The sequence below is a fragment of the Mus caroli genome, unplaced genomic scaffold (genome assembly GCF_978045245.1).
Source record: "Mus caroli unplaced genomic scaffold, Mus_caroli_1 scaffold_31, whole genome shotgun sequence".
In the NCBI taxonomy this organism is placed as follows: domain Eukaryota; kingdom Metazoa; phylum Chordata; class Mammalia; order Rodentia; family Muridae; genus Mus; species Mus caroli.
This window is the reverse complement of record NW_028227286.1, coordinates 3305483-3305805: the sequence shown is the minus strand read 5'-3', so window position 1 is coordinate 3305805 and position 323 is coordinate 3305483.

Here is a 323-nt window from a genome sequence, read left to right as displayed (position 1 = left end):
ATTTATATATATTTAGAATTTTAGAGCATTTAAAAATGGGTTTGTAGAGTTTTTAGAAGAGTGTTTTAGGTTTAGAAGTAAGTCTTTGAGGTTTTCCAGGCAGTGGTTTCCCATGCATTAAATCCCAGCCCTTGGGAGGCAGAGGTAGGTGGATTTGAGGATTTGAGGTAAGCATGGATTACAGAGGGAAATCAAAAACAAAACAAAACAAAACAAAACAAAACAAAACAAAACAAAACAAAACAAAACAATAAACCAAAAACCAAAAATCAAAAAACAAAAAAGGAAAAACCAAAAAAAAATTAGTTTCATTTTGTGTTCTT